This window comes from Anas platyrhynchos, chromosome 1, assembly GCF_047663525.1.
Source record: "Anas platyrhynchos isolate ZD024472 breed Pekin duck chromosome 1, IASCAAS_PekinDuck_T2T, whole genome shotgun sequence".
Taxonomy (NCBI): Eukaryota; Metazoa; Chordata; class Aves; order Anseriformes; family Anatidae; genus Anas; species Anas platyrhynchos.
Window position 1 is genome coordinate 112,808,415 of NC_092587.1, and position 15,996 is coordinate 112,824,410.

General features: G+C 36.7%; 1 protein-coding gene across 3 annotated transcripts in view; it reads right to left on the bottom strand.

Moving 5' to 3' along the window:
* KCNJ6 (potassium inwardly rectifying channel subfamily J member 6) overlaps window positions 1–15,996 on the bottom strand; it is a 166,439-nt gene that overhangs the window by 100,961 nt on the left and 49,482 nt on the right. The window lies entirely within an intron of this gene.

Consider the following 15,996-nt stretch of genomic DNA (forward strand, 5'->3'; position numbering starts at 1 on the left):
GACAAACGCTAAAGCACCACATCTGTTCTGTTGCCACCTTGGGAATGCCTGATGCTGCGTATCCTATCCAGATCTTTGTTCTGGTCATTTTATTGTATTGTATTGTATTGTATTGTATTTTATATTTTTTTAATTTTCTATCTTGGCAGCCTTGTAGCCATGCACTTGAGATCCTCACTGTTCATGCCTAAGATTTCAGCAACATAATGAAGATTAGGCAGTTAATATGATGTTATTTACTATGGTTAATGATATGATGCTAATTAATGATGGTAGTTAATACTTCTGGCATTCTAAGTGTTAATCATAGAGAGGCTAACTATGACAAAAGATTTCTAGATAGACACAGCTCACCTCTGACAACCCTAACTTTCTTTTTCTACCACATCTATAAAGCATTCACTTGTGCAACTCTTCTGAAACTGCTCATGTTCAGGTTGCGAATAGTCTCTTTCATTTGTTTGTTCTAGCAACAGAGTTCATCAATCCCTTCTATGTTTCTGTAGATCTGTAATGAATTTTCTGTTCAGAGAGAAGTTCAGAGAGAACAGTCAAGAGAAGACTTTCTGAATCTCAGGTCTCTTGTTCTTTCTCTTTGGATCACTGACATCATTGAGTTTTAATTTTCTCTCCCCTTTTTGTTTATTTATTTATTTATTTATTTATTTATTTATTTATTTATTTATTTTTAAACTGTCTCTCATTCACTTTTGTTGATTCTACTATGTTTTATTCTTTAACATACTGTGTATTAGCATTTATAGTGCAGGGGTTATTTTTAAAGAAACATCATTCCACACAGGAAAAGACCAAAAAAAAAAACAAAAACACACCAAATGAAACCAACAACTACAACAACAACGATTTAACTCCTTCTTCCCACAGCAACCTCTGATAACTGTGTGGGTTAAATATATTTGCTGGTGATAGGAACTTGCCTCTACCTGTCCTGTTACCCATTGCTCACTCAGCCCCAATCCCACTAACATGTTCCATCTGTCCCAATAGTCTCTCTACTTCTGATACTTATTCATCATCCTCTACGTCTCTTTGTGGTTGTTTTGAATGGTGAGTTATGTGAGGACATGTCTTCTAGTACCGGTACTCTCAAAGAATGTGGAAATTGTGTGAGGTTATACAGGTGAACATAAGACATTAAGATTCTATCTTTTCTCTTCCCTCTTCCAACTTTTCTCTGTTTTTACTGAACTATAATGAATTCTCTGATTTCTGTTTTGTTTCTGCTAAGGTCTGACGGCATGTCTAAGAAAGGATTTTGTGCTCTGCTCCTCCCTTTCAAAAACCCTATTTTGCCTTCATTTCCAGTTCTAGTCTTTGGTGTGAACAGAGGGCTCTGTTCCTTTTGTTTCCATAGCATTTCGTCATTTCAGTACCACCTTTAACTCCCCCTGCTTTTCCTCACTATGTGTTAAGTGTTTCTATCATGATCCTGTACATCTTTTCTATCTAATCATATTACTAAAGCTGCAGTAATATACATTCTGTATAATATACATAGACTGATACACACTGTAAATCTGCTGCTCAGATTTCCCCTTCCTCCCCTCTGCAAACATATACTCTCACATCCCCCTCCATTGTTCACTGTTGCAAGCACGTTCCCAGTTTTTTTCTGTGTCTCTGCTAGCACTTTTCCTTTCTATTATTAAATTAAAGCTTCTTATGCTTTTCAGAATGCACAAGAAATCAGAGCCCTGTTATAGGTCTGCTCTTCTCTCTGTCTCTTCACCTGACACCCCTTAAAAGTGGGTTTCCTCAGGATGAACCATAGTCATGAAACTACCCATCAGTATTGGTCACTGAAATACATGTACACATTCTTCATTTTGGTCTTCTTTCTAGTACATGTGAACTCTCCAGGGCAAGGACTGTATTAATCATCTGCCATAGATCATCTTTTCTACAGGCCACTATATGCATCTGATACTCTAAAAATTAAAAACTGTAATGGATGTCTGCCATGAAAGGGAAGAAGAAACAGTGGATAAGGGTACTGCAAGTGAATTAGCAATAAAGACAGTTAGAGCTGCCTGATCAGTCTTATTGGAATAGTGTTTTTTTCTAAGCCTCAAGGCAAATACTGTAGATTGCTTGGTACACTTCTGTGTATAAAAGGGATAAGAGTGGAAAAGAGGAAGAAATGAACCAGCCATTTTTCTTCCTTTTTTTTTTTTTTTTCTTTCTCCTTTTCTGCAGTAATCTGTAGATACTTGGCTGAGATGGGCTAATATTAAAATGAAACCACATTGTCACACTCTTCCTACACCTCTAAGCAACAGACAGAACCATACATAAGAGACAGTACTCCCTAACATCTGACTGAAACACATTTGCTTTCACTGTGCCAAGTGGAGGGTGGAAATTGTATCAACACCTTGCTTTAAAAATGCTGTGAGCAAAGATTAAAAAAAAAAAAAAAGGAACAGAAAGAAGAAGGAGGCTTATATATGGAGCTCAAATTGTGATTTATACTGACAATTTCAGTGGTAAGCAATTCCATTGTTTCTTTGCCCATTTGAGAGTTTTTTTTTTTTACCTTTTAGCTCTCCCTGAAGCTATAAACCATCTCAAGCACAGTAAAACAGCAGTTGTAGCTTCCTCTTAGGCAACAGTACCTATTCTCCTTTTCTGGCTTCCTGGCCCCTAAAAGCAAGATATATTATGAATGTATAATCATTTTCCCCTCCTTCTCTCCTTTTCTCCTTCCCTCTCTCCCATGTCTCTTCCTTCCCTCTTTCTTTCTTTCAGCAACCTTCCTCACTCCTCAAAGATATATGGTCTATTGTGATTCCTTAAACTTATAAATGTCAGTCCTTCCCCCAGCCTGCCCCCACCAGATTCTGCTGTTTCAGTTCTCCAACATCTCTTGCTATATATAGCCAATTTGTCTAACTGAGTAGAAAAAAAAATCCTTTACTTTCTGTAGGGAATACCAGCAAAGCAGCAAATATTGCCATGGCAACAAGCCTCTCAATCCATCAGACTCCCGCAGTATCTAATACATAATCTGTGAGGCGGAGACAAGTGTTGAAAAACGAACATGACATATGTCACTTCAGGATTTAATGTCCTTTCCCCATGACCTTAATTAGCTCACCTTATTTTGGGTAGTTATTCATTTTCTGCTAGAAACTTCTTTTTTATTTTGCTATATTGAGGAAGCTTATGTGTGATCCACATTCATTAAGATGCAATTTTTGACTTTTTTTTTTCCCATAAACATGTCACAAAATGGGAGTTTCTATAGTAACACACAATGCAGACTTAATTTGAAATTATAATCTCTTGATAAAGATGAGATTCCCCCCAGCCCCCATCTCAGAGTATTTTATTTTTTTTAAAGAAAAACATTGCTTTTGTCACAGTGGTATACCTCTCTTCTGTTCCAAAGAATGTTTGAAAAGAGTTTCTTAAAATTAAGACTCATCACCTAATGGCACTACTGAACTTAAAAATACATATTCTCAGCACTTCTTTTCTGTGTACAATATTTTCTCTGTACAATATAAATTTTGTATAATTCTCTTGGTTTATGGCCTTATCTTATTCTTAAATTATTAAATTCTTCCACTATGATTGTTTGTTTAATGCCATGGAAAAAAGGATAACTTCATTAATCAACAACAATTGCAAGGACTACTGGAAAGGCCTTTCTCAAGTTTAATATACCTTGGATTTTTAAACTAGTTTTCTAAGACATATGCTGCTATTGATTTTGTTTATTCCTCAATGTTATGACTTTAAAATATTTAAACTATTGACTGATTTCAACTGCATTTAAGAAGTATTTCCAGACCTTCTGCTATTGAGTGGGAAGAAATAGGTCTGCAAGTTCTTCTGTCAAGGATTTGGAAGCAGAAGTGGAAGTGGGGAGGAGGAAGGAAAGGAAGGAGAAGAGAAGGGTTTTCTCACAGTTGTAACATCCAAAACGCAGAGGGAATCAAATGTTTCATGTAGAACTGGACTGTCCTAGTGGGGCAGAAAGAGTCAACAAACCAGTTCTAATCAGTGGGGTGTCTGAGGAAGGAACTAATACCTATTGCAAATGGCCCATATGTAAATGCTTGACACACCATCTTTTATGAAATCACTTGCACAAAATGAAACCTAATGCCCATGGTTACCTGCCCTGCACTCCCAACAACGTTTCGTCAGGGCTTTATATCAGACTCTTGGCCAAAAGATTCATCCTTTGTAGTTAAACATTCAGGTTGTGAAATTGGCTATGGAGCCCACCGCCTCCTTTTCCTCATGTTTCTGCATTTCAGAGGACTAGACTCAGCTATTGAACACTGATGTTCTTCATAGCCAGCTGCTCAAAGGTCAACAGGTGTCTCTGAACAGCAAACAGAAGTGTGCCAACAGCCTGACTCAGGCTCTGCTACCAGTCTACCTGTCCAACATTTTTTTACATGGTTGTTTCAGATCTACAACAGAAGAAAGGCAAACTGTTCTGAATTGAAGAAATTTACTTTAAAATTATAACATTTTAAGCTACTTTTAAATTTGGTTGTTTATAATGTTTTCCTTATACCTGCAAGCTTTTGTTGTTGTTATTGTTGTTGTCAGCAGCCTTGGGAAGTTTTGCGAATGTCAATCAAGTGCACGACAAAATCCAAAAGATCTTTTGCAAGGGCACTGAATGAACCAAGATAACACTGGGTTTTCAAAACTGATCACAGGCTCATGACTTTGACATTGTCAGTCTTTCCATTGTGTGGACTGCTCTCCCTGGTTGGTGGTTGTGGGGGGTCGTACCTTAATGCAGAGTTCTACTTGTTCGGAGTTGCTCATGTAAAGAAATCATTTAAATGAGTTTATAAGTCTCTTTCCTTCCTTTTCATGTTAATATCATGAGCACCTTATAAAATTAGGGATGTAGGAGAAACAGTAGGAGTTTTTTTGCTTCACTTTAATGGGTTTTGTGTCATGCTTTTCATGAATTCATTTTTAAACATTACAGCACATGTGATTGAATGGGTACTAAAAATATGCAACATTCACCCACAAATTAGTACAACAGCATGAGCTACTTGCGCCTTAAATAGTAATACTCCCCTAAATAAAAATGTTATCACCAAAAAGACACTCAAATACATGCGAGAGCAATATACCATAGGAAACAAACTGACTTAGCAGGAGGTCTGTAGATCTTTTCTGCCTTATTAAAAAAAAAAAAAAAAAAGGAAGAAAATGTACTCCAATATGGTATTCTATGTTTCAGTAGGTTTTGGAGGATATTATTCTTTGCCTATCATTAAAATAACTGTTCAAACAATATGAGAAAATGGAGCAGAATGAGATATTTAAACTGCCTCCCAAACCTGTCAAGTGAAAGTATAGGTTTTCTAAACTCAACAAAAATGTACCACTTTTAAGGACAAGTAATTGTGCTATTTGTTGTCTTTTTGATTTACAGCTAGATAAGTGAACCCTTCATGACGTGTGACGTGACTCCATTGCATAAATTCCTAGGAGCAACAGAAGAAACCTGCAATATAGAGATAGTAGACTCAGCTTGACAAAGATAAATTTGTCAGATGATGACAATCATTCTGTTTCTTGTGAATGAACTAAAGCAGTAATTTAAAGTATCATGATTTGGGAGCATAATCATCTCTGTGTGCCATTCACAATCAATTGTAGTAGAACAGAGCCTTATATTGTTCTGTGCATAGATTGTGAGCTGCGTGAAGATTTATGGACATAGATTTGGAATTGGACAGAACCATAAAATCTGACCTCTGAGATAAAATAACCAATTAAATTTCATCAAATATCTGAACTCAGTCACTTACATACAACTAAAACATGAGTGACTTGATGGATGTCAGGACAAAAGACTGTGTTTTACAAGCCAACAGTATTGTGAAGTTTGTCTCTAGTCTCTTTGGCCATACTTCTCTCAGTTCCCATGTTAACAAGGTGAGGGAGGACCCAGATAGGGAAGGACAGGTCTCAGTGAAAACTGTTGTGATGGTGGCCAGCAACTCTTACAGCTTCAGATATGTCATTGTTTTTTTGTCTCCTTACAAGCTGCTACCTTGGGCCTCTTTGGTTATTTGGTAGGATCTCTAAGGTATTGGGACAAAAATGAAATAATTTTGTAGCTGTACTTAAAGCTCTTACAACTGCTTAGGTAGCCCCAGGTGCCCCATACTGATGATGGATTAAAAGGGTACTTGGCCTTAAAGTTACAAGAAGATGAGGAAAGTTATCTTATAATTACTTACTGATACTCCTTTTGTAGGGCCAGTAATGGTAATGGTAATAAGTGGTGAAGAGGGAGATATAAAGCAGTTTATCAAGCAGACGGATGTGGAATAAACCATTCATAGAATAACTTTTACCTAGTTTTCATAGATTAGTGTATCACTTCCTTCTGTATGTGGATTATCACCTTCTAACTCCTTATATTTTAATATATGAATTAATACACTGAATGTTTGTATTCTCTGCCAGCCAGAATTCCTTTAAACTCTTTGCCTACTCTATAATACTTTGTGACAAACTCTTTCATAAACTACATGCTCTGTGAAAGTATTTCCTCAGATGTGTTGCTAAATGTGATGGCATTAAGATTTTCTGAAACTTGTCTTTCACCAGCTTCCCTTTCCACAAGCTGGTGCTGTCAAGTAGGGTAAATAGAAGTACGCTTATCTATGGTACTATTCTATCTGTTGAGCCGTGTCTGTCCTGAGGAAACATGGAGTTTTATTTTGTATAAATACTGATTCTGAAAATTTCACTTAGTCCAACATTTATTTATTTATTTATTTCAAATGAAGTTGTAAGACAATAAGGCAAACTAACATCAGAAAGTCATATTTGGGTTCTGACTCCAACATCCAGCGGATGACTTTCAGATGAAATGGGATATACAAATGCAAGAGCTACGCTTCTCAAAGTAACTTTGTTGCTGCTACTCCTGTGTTAAGAGTTAAAGAAACTCCATATTTCTTAAGCATTTATTTTTAATTGCCAATTAGGTGAGTAAGAGCTGCATGTCTTCTGCTGCTGCTACCAGTAATATTTTTCGTTTCAGCAAGCCTTACTGCTTTTCATTATTTTGCTTATAGGTATATGGATTAAGAAGTGTGCTTACAATAATGACAAAGTGGAAGGTGCTTAGCAAAGATTGACAAAGACTCGAGACACTGAATGTTGAATTGTGATTATAAAATCTAACCCTACAGTTTAAATAAAGGGGGTGAGAGTATGTTTTTTGTAAGATGGCAAATATTTGAGGAGGGAAAGTAGGGGAATTATTTACAGAAAAGATGATAGTAGGAAAAAGGAGCAATCTCTAATTATACATCAGTTTCATGCAGTGCATATTTCTAACAGAGAGGTGCACAAAACTGTGCCCTCCTTTCTGTCAGAGAGATATGTCTGTACAATGTATCTGACTGGGATGGCAAAGGGGGAAACACTGGATTCTGTAGTAGACAGATGTTGGACTGTGGAAGAGCCACTTTGCACAATCACTGCAGTCCAGTCCATGAATCTGAAAGGAAACAGTGCTGCACATTTTTATTTTTATTTTTTTTAACAGCTCATTTATTGCTGGGAATGACTCTCACTGGAGTCTTTTTGGTTTTCTCCTGCAAGTAGTTCAAGATATTTTATGGCAAAAGAAATAGTGGTAAATAAAGTTGGCGGAGGCTGAGGTATGAGTACAGGCACTGGCTCAGAAATGTGTGCTGTACACAAGAGAGAACTTAACTTGTAGGTATTGTTTTGTCTGTAATATTGTTAATACGGTCCCTGATATACCCTCTCAAATATTTGAAGAGCAATGGAGGCAGGTGAAAAATGCAGGGACAATATAGTCTAGTTTTAGGGGTTAGCTTAATACCTGATTGTAGACTTTTAAAAGACATCTGTCAAAAATACCATAAGACCTTTCACTTATTGTTTATATTGAATAATGCAACTGCTCTCTTTTTGCAATACAGTGGGATATTTTTCTTTCACATCAAATAGTTTATCATACCATGTCCTATGAGGTTTCCAGACATGGATTCCGGAGACCTTTGCAACTCATGTTCAAAGTCTAAGAGTTTAAGAATCCAATATGTTTGTGGTGCTACCTTATAAACAGCTGTTCTTGTATATCTTAGATACCATCTTCCCCCCTCCCCCCCCCTTTTTTCCTGGATTGTTTTTCTGTTAACAGTTGACCTGTTCTTTGCTATTGTTCTTTGTTGAACAGTTCTTTGCTATTGATCATGTTATGTTTATTTCCTAGAACTAAAATCCATTATGGTCTCTTATCTGCTTGATAGCTCAATAAGTCACATCTGAGTTAGATAGTTTTCTACAGCTTTCAGAAACATTGATCCTGCTTTTCACCATTTCATTCATCTCGACTGCTCACCATGAAGACAATTGATTGGTGTCTCAGACATTTGTAATGTCTTCTTTATCCTATGTGAATATGAACTTCCTACTTTTTTACATGTACAGTGTGGGCTTTTCTTTCAGTGCTACATAGTGCTCACTTCTCCAAACAAAATCTGTTAATGAATAGCACCTTTGGAAGATTTAAGCACATGTTAAATCGATACAGAAAAGTTCTGTATTAGGAGAGCATTCAAATTGTGAAACCAAGCACAAAACTGCTAGAGATACAGAATTGTCAGTGCTTGTGTAATGCTGACTGGTCTGTATGTGACATAGCTTATTATAAGGGTATATGAATGAGGTAATGTCACCTCAACATAGACTTTAGCCACCTACTTTTTGGCAGCATAGTCCCAAAAAGAGGTCCTCAAAAACTGGTACTTAAAATCTGAAGTAACTTTTGCATTTGATATTAAATTTTCACACATGCTTAAAGTCCAGTCATGTCCAACAACATCTGTGTCCTCTTTGAAGAGTCTCTTCTCCCTAATTCTCCCTCCTACCTAATCTCATCCAGATTCACTGTGCTGTTCAGATGTTGTAGCGATATGACTGTTTGAGTTCTGTAGAGAGTGGTGTTGTGGGAAGATTTTTTTTTTTTCCCAAATGTCTTTGTGCCTAGACCACTTAGTTTTAGTGTAGAAGGTGAGTGTTTACTTTAGGAAGCATATGACTGTAATAACCTAGCTCCATTGTGATATGAACCATAACAATGCAAAGCAAAGGCACTGAAAATTCTTAGATATTGTCAGACAAACTATAGTTTCTGTCTTAGAAATGATTAAGCCTGAGTGAATAAAAACTAATGGTAGGACTGAAACACACTCCTCTCATGCAAAAATCAGCCTGAATAGAATTTTTTTGTTGTTGTTAAAGTTGTAAGTAACAGGAAATACTGTACTTCAATAATATGCACTTCAATAACATAGCCTATCTACACTCACAGCTTCTTTCTGGAAAAAGAAATTCAAAAACAATCAGAAATGATTACTTCATTTATAATTCATCTCTTGGTTTTCTCATACCTGATAATTTGTTTTTAATTTTCACAGAAATTTTAGCTTAATAAAGTAGTACTAAGCTTCTGGAATCATACGAATATATGAGAGTCTTCATTTTCATTTAGAAAAAAAGTAATTTTTCTTTCCCTCATACTTGCAGAGAGAAATTAAAGACACCTGGAAGCTAAGAGAATGAAGAGCAAAAACTCTTCACATTATTTTATAATCAGTACTAGAAATACTGTCAATCATCTTCCCGATTAAGACAAGTTTCTATTGTATCTTGGGCAGCTATCATTTCATAGTTCTCCTAAACCCCTTCTAATTCAGCACTGAAACAAAAGAACTTTCTGCTGTCTTGTGTAATGAAGTTCTGTTTCAGAATCTCATTCTACTCTCCAAACGTGACCTTTACTATGTGGAATAAACTGTATTTTTGTTTAATTATAATAGTGCAGTTCTCTCTGTTCATTTCATTATATGCATTAGTTAACTGCTGATGAAATAATAACAATAATAACAAAATACACATTCTGGTCATTTGTAGTTTAAATTTGACCAAAGTCTTAAGTAATCAATTTTGAAAGAAACTATGTCAATCTATGTATACCTTCAAGTCAACAGTAATTAGTTATTCTATTTAATTAAACAAGTAGCTCTATGACTTAATATTTTCCATGAAACTGTTTTTATAGAAATATCTATCATAGCAGAGCTCTTCTGTTACTGAAAATGTAAGAGATGATGAAAATGCATATTTTGGAAAAAAAAAACAAACTTACTATTCTACTATTGGCATGCTCTTATAAAAAGGTTAACCATGAAATGATAACTGAGTATCTTGAAAATAAATGACTGTAACTTTCTCACACATGTAAGTCACTTTATGTATGAGTTTTCTGAACACTCTGGAGTTTTTGCACTTGAATTTTGCCAAGTAAAAAACTGCTCTTTCTAATTAAATAATCACATGTAATATCAGTGGAAAATGTTGGACTGGATATTTGTACTTTTAATTGTTTTCTGAGGTGAAAGAATCAGTCTTCTAGACCTTCAAGACAGAAATGCAGCTTTTAGGATCATTTCTTCAAATTCCTAGTACTCTGTGTGTACAGCTGGTGTTGTGTTCACACCAGATAGCATTTACACATGTACCACCAACTTGTGATGTGATGGTAAAGAGGGTCATGTTTCTTAACAAAATCACAAAGAAAATGAGGGCAGTATAGCGGGAAAAAAAAATGAAGTAGAAAGTTCACAGTATTCTATACCAATATATAGTATAATGGATATGTGTTTACTGTAATGTACCATACTCTTTTCTTACTTGTTTTAAAACTCAAAATAATTAGAATTGCTAAAAAAAAATAATAATAATATCCAGAAACTACCCTAGTACATGTAAATCTGCAAATGCTGTCACTTTAAAGTAATTCAAAGCAGAAATATTTTTTCTCTTCATAAAGCCTCTCTACAAGTGTGAGAGCACTAGGGACACTTCAGATTTAGATGTTGGAGATAAAAAGAAAACTTTAGTGAAAAGCACTCTATCACAAAACAGATCTCTCCTAGCGTTTGTGTGCTCCTGAAAAGTCTTTCAAATTAACTTGAAACATTTTTTTTTCTTTCTGAGTAAAATTAATGGCAAACATAATTTAGAAGGTTCTATTCTGAGTAATCTAAGGTCTCAGTCTTCGTTGTTTCACTAACATTGAAAGTATAATTACAGACGTTTGGGATATACATGTATGTATTTTTAACAAATGAAGAAACATCCTTGTTTTGACCAACTCTTCTGCTTCTGACTGGTCTAACACAGGAGCTTAACTGTGGCTTAACTGGGAACCAGAACAAGTATGACTGTTTTCTGACATACCTTCACTGCCAGAGGGCATCTTAATTGGATGTCACTTCTCTGTTTAACTGGTTTAAGGTAACCAGCTATGCCCATTTCTGATTGTAACCTGTAGCAAGTTCACACTGCTCATGTCATACATTGATTATGCTGCAGTCATCATATGGCACCCTAGATCCATGCTTTTGCATAATTCATGGTTGAGACCTTGGACCTCCATGTTACCTTAGAAAAAGTTTTTCCAAACTTTTTCAAACCAGTAAGCCTCAAAGATAGGTCTGGATGAAAGACAAGGGACAAGCACACTTGTTCCTCAAGAAAGAACACAGCCCTGGCAGGGTTTTTGGAAATAACAGGAGCTTGAGGAGGGCTTTGCAGCTGCTATCCAAGCCCAAGAGCCATCATGTTGCAAAAGGAGAATCCAGGTAGCCCATGACATAAGACAGACATCTCATAGATGCTTATTAGGGGCTATGATGTAAACAGGTTTCTTTCACCTGAGGCAGCTCAGGAACATGATGCACACTGTGACTAAATGAATAGCAGGAGGAGAAACCGGTGAGGAGATTTTTTCCAGTATTTTAATACTGGGACCTAAAAGGAATTTCCTAAGCTACTGCCAAGGTATCACTGTATTTGGCTGCTCACTAAGGGTCTTATAAAAATTCTTATTCAAAATGGTGATCACTCCTGAGGACTGAATAGTTCAGTACAGGATGTTTCTCTAAAGTATCTAATTTTTCATATTGGACAAATTAATGTTGGCTGTTTAACTTTGTTGGTGACACAGACAGTAGAGTCAAGTGCATCCTCAGCAAGTTTGCTGATGACACCAAATTGTATGTTGCAGTTGACATGCTGGAGGGAAGGGATGCCATCCAGAGGGACCTTGACAGACTTGAGAGGTGGGCCTGTGTGAACCTCACAGAGGCCAAATGCAAGGTCCTGCATCTGGGTTGGGGCAATCCCAAACACAAATGTGGGCTAGGTGGAGGATGGATTAAGAACAGCCCTGAGGGTGTTGGTGAGAAGCTCAACATGAGCTGGCAGTAAATGCTTGCAATCCAGATGAGCTGGCAAGGGCATGCTTGCAATCCAGAAAGCCAACTGTACTCTTGGCTGCATTAAAAGCAGTGTTGCAAGCAGGTCAAGGGAGGGGATTCTCCTTCTCTACTCTGCTCTTGTGAGACCCCACCTGGAGCACTGTGTTCAGCTCTGGGGCCTCCAGCACAAGAAGGACATGGACCTGTTGCAGTGATTCCAGAAGAGGGCCATGAGGATGTTCAGAAGGCTGGAACATCTGTCCTATGAAGACAGGCTGAGGGAGCTGGGGTTGTTCAGCCTGGAAAACATAAGGCTGTCGGAAAACTTTATAGTGGTCTTCTAGTACTGATAGGAAGCCTACAAGAAAGCTGGAAAGGAACTCTACCAGGGAGTGTATGATAAAACTAGTGGTAATGGCTTTAAACTGAAGAGGGTAGATTTACATTAGATATAAGGAGGAAATTCTTTACCGTGGAGGTGGTGAGGCACTGGCACAGGCTGCCCAGAGAAACTGTGGATGTTCCATCCTTGGAGGTGTTCAAGACCAGGCTGGATGGAGCTTTGGGCAACCTGGTCTGGTGGGAGGTGGACACCTCCCTATGGTGGACACCTACCCATGGCAGGGGGACAGGAATTAGGTGGTCTTTCCCTTCCAACCTGAACCATTTTGTGATTCTATAATTCTAAATACAGCAGACCAAATTTCTGCTACCTCCCCGTGCTGCTTAATATTTACTACGTTGCTTGCTGAGCTTTAGGTATTCCCAACAAAGATAGTACCATCATTTGGTTTAAAAATGACCAAGAGTGCATGGGAAGCAGGAGAAAAACAGAAGAGAAAGAAAAGCATTAGGAAAACACTCTGGTTCCTGGTTTCATTTGTACCTCAGCTTTCAAATATTCTAAGATTACATGAGGTAAATTGCCCAGCTCAAGCTATAAAGAAATTTCAGAATGCATATGGATTTTAAGGCATTATAAAGGAATTCTTGGACATCTACCTGGGGCTCAATGCAATTATGGTGGCTTTGTATTAATTTTGTGCAAGTGTTGTAAAATAATAACTTGGGGCAAAGAGTGCTCTTGTGTGCTACACATTTCTGCTTATATATCAGCTCTTAGTGACTATCCCAAATAAACGTAGCACAGCATTTTTTTCTAGTTTGCACTTTAACTGTTATATCATAATGATTTCTCTCTCTCTCTCTCTCTTTTATTTTATTTTCTTATTTTAACCCCCAAGGCAGACTGCTTCCTCAACACACACAAGTGCAGGGCTCTGTCATGATACCTCATATCTCTCCATCATCATATAGGTCCTACAGAAAAAGTACAGAAGGTATATATATATTTATTTTATTTTATTTTATTTTATTTTATTTTATTTTATTTTATTTTATTTTATTTTATTTTATTTTATTTTATTTTATTTTATTTTATTATTAATCTTATCTATAATATGACAGATTTTCCACCTCCACCACCAGATGAACATACAGAATGTGACAAAATATAAACTGTTGTCCCTGCTAGTAAGGATAACTGACTTGGGAAAACTACTACACCAGTGTTCCTTTTAATGCACAGTATGACATGAATCTGAGGTACTAAGATTTTATTACAGGAAAAACATTCAGAGAATCTGTATGGAGAAGTAAGGGTACAGAACAGTGCTTGGTAACTTCATCATAGCATTTTGGTAGAGAGAACAAAATAGAGAAGTGGAAGGAAGGTGATATATTAATTTTGGAACTGTGCAAAAAGGTGAAGAGGAAAGAGAGAAGAAGCAGAGCTTTTGGGTGAAGGGCAAATAATCATTTTGCCATACTAGTGCCATGAACAAACTATTTCTGGAGTCCTTTATTTATTTTCTCAGTTGCAAGAAAAAGGCTCTGCAATCCAAACCAGAGGTCTAAGCACCCTTTGCTTTTTTTAAGAACTATTTGATCTGTTTTGCCCATATGCCAGTTTGTTGCTTTACCATTCCATTTTTTTGCTTTTAATCTGCGTTAGCTTTATCATGAGCACTGTGGTATATTCAGTGAGGTTTTTCCTTCCAGCATGTGACTTATACTAAAAATACTTTAAAATTTTATGAATCCATTGGAAAATTTCATAAAATATTTGCATGAAGTATGAACAAATACTCATATGAAGCAGCAGTAAATATTTAAAAGAAGCAAAATAAAAATCATTCACAAGGAAAACAGGAATCCTAAGGGAGCTGCATAGTGTATTTTTGAACACCTCCTGATCAGTTATGGACTTTTATGGATGACAGTCCTTTTGCTCTTCAAGACATTCAGAAAGTCTGCTTGCATTCTCCTAAATCTTTTTGGTGAGGTTCTCACATTGTCTTTGAAAGGCTGTCCAAAGCCCATCCGATACTTAAAGCACAGGAAAGATACTACTTATCTCCTTCCACTTCTGATAACATTTTCCTCCATCATCCCATCTATCTCCATTCCACCCATTAGGGCATCATTCTACAGCTACCCAGTATCCATTAAAGCCAGAGAAACGATGGAGTCCCAGGATGATTCTAAGAATGACATTATACATCCATAGAAATTAGTGGAGCATATTATTCTTTATGCCAGAGAAGAGGACAAAGTTTCTAGAGGGTCTGTTTTTTTTTGTCCTTTTGGACCTTGCTAAACTGTATTGTTGATCTTTCCTGTGTTACCTCATAGATTTTGTTGCACCACTGAGAAATAATTCTTTCTACTTACTAATAATTGACAAGGCATAGGGATGTGGATCTTGTTGTTCTGAAAAATTGAAAATATCATCTATGAGCCTCCCTCAGAAACCTGAATTTTGCCTGGTCTTACTAGAAGCAGAGTGGGGGACAAGAAATAGACACAACAGCATTCAGATATCAGTGCACAGATCAATGGAAAGAACTCCAGCCAGTGTTTTACTAGAGTTTAACATTGCCATGTATCTTATACTGTTCCCTGCAGTTTGCTACTGCTTAGTAAGACTCACAGTTTGGAGGGGAGCTCTTAGACTGAATTCTGAGTTCTGTATGTGTGCACAAAACTTTAGGAATATGGCCTCCAGTACATGGATGCTTTGATGCCTCTATTGTTTCTCCCAGGTCTGAAGAATTTTTTGTGGGATAGATCACTTCTGATACTGAAATAATATATACATTTTTATAGCTATCATTGGTTATTCTACCTTGCAATAACATATGTAAAGAAATACAGTCAATGTTTTCAAAAGGAAGCTGAGCATACAGGATAGCAAAAAGGCATGGGAGTGCTGCCCTAACAACAGTTCTTTTCAGAACAAACAACAACAATAACAACAACAGGAAATAACTTTCTAATGTAAATGAGTCTTATGTATGTCTGTGTTTCCATCTTTCTATGGGTTCTGGTTAAACAGAGTAAAAGATTTCTCTCTTTCAGGTCAATTTATTTAAGCTTGCATAGGCTGTGGAGTAAGATTCGTTTTGGGAAAGAGATGGTTGTTTGCCAGGATTTCTTCCTAAATTTTCTCCAAATATTATTCTGGAATAGATTATCCTGTCCGAGTCTCTCAGCTAAGTGTTTATAAGCATTAATCCATTATCTGGATCTGGTATTAAAGAGGAAGCACAAATGACTTCTGGGTTGCATATTCAAGATGATACATGTGTCTTAGAAACCAGTGAAATCA